The sequence below is a fragment of the Nanorana parkeri genome, unplaced genomic scaffold (assembly GCF_000935625.1).
Source record: "Nanorana parkeri isolate BGI_ZX_2015 unplaced genomic scaffold, ASM93562v1 scaffold3053, whole genome shotgun sequence".
NCBI classification, from domain to species: Eukaryota; Metazoa; Chordata; class Amphibia; order Anura; family Dicroglossidae; genus Nanorana; species Nanorana parkeri.
Genome location: NW_017309321.1, coordinates 60147 through 61338, shown reverse-complemented (window position 1 = coordinate 61338; position 1192 = coordinate 60147).

Genomic DNA, 1192 nt, shown 5'->3' with positions numbered 1-1192 from the left:
TTGGGGTTACAAGGGAGCATGGAGACGGCTTCCTGGCCAATCAGGAAGCCGGGCAGTGTGTAATGACTTGCCACCTGGCTTCCTAATACTGGAAGTACCGGGCTAGGCATCGGGAGCATTTGGGGGGGAGTACTCGTCCAAATACTAGTATCGGTATCGGCATCCCTAGTTATGATATATGCGCAAATGTTGATCAAACCGGTATTTTTAGGATAAAATACACTGAAATGAATATAATACACAATTTTGGGGTAAAATATAAAAGTTTGGGTCACGTCAGGCAAATGGATATAAAACATATCGAGCCTTAAAACTGCACGTGACCGTAAAATACCCCAAAATACCAAAAATTGCTTTAAAAGCATCCTCGTCATGGGGACATCGGGGGTCTATTAGACCTCTAATGTCTCCTGTGGAACCCAAAGATGCTTCACCAGCTTCTTCTCTGGCCGCAGCAGCCGAAGAAATGACACATTGAACCCGGAAGTGATATGTAGTAAGTAATATACATGGCTTTAAAAGCATCCTCGTCTTGGGGACATCGGGGGTCTATTAGACTTCTAATGTCGCCGGTGGAACCCCCAGAAGCTGATGAAGCACAGGTCGTTGATCTCCGGCCGCAGCAGCCACAGAAATGACACATTGAACCCGGAAGTGATAGGTAAGTAATATACACCGCTTTCACTGATCAGCCGCCTGATGTTTGGAGACCTCCCTCCAATCAAAGTGTAGGGAGCCGCTGTGCTGATTTCGGGCTTGCATAGGGGAGATCGGATCGAAGAGGGTGCACACTCCACAGCAACATGCAAGAGATCGGGCAGCTCTAAAGCCGCTTGAACGCTTGTACATAGCAGCCATCGCCGGCTGTAAAAATGAATACCAAGATCGCGCCCGCTGCTGTATAACCCCTTCAGGTTGCCGCTGTTTATTGATGTATTTCGGGCTCTCCGTATTCTTCCAAACACAACAAGAATACCAAATCATGAACACAGCCGCCTCAGAAATTGTGGGCACAGTCACTCTACGTAACCATACTATAGAACTTGATTCACCAAGACAAGAGAGCAACACCTCAGGACCTCTCCGAAGCATTGGGTGAAGGAGAACTCCAGAAATTAGGAAAGTTAACCCTTGCAGTGGGACTGCTCTCTGCTCATTGGGGATGGAATACAGAAGGTATGCGCACCCGATG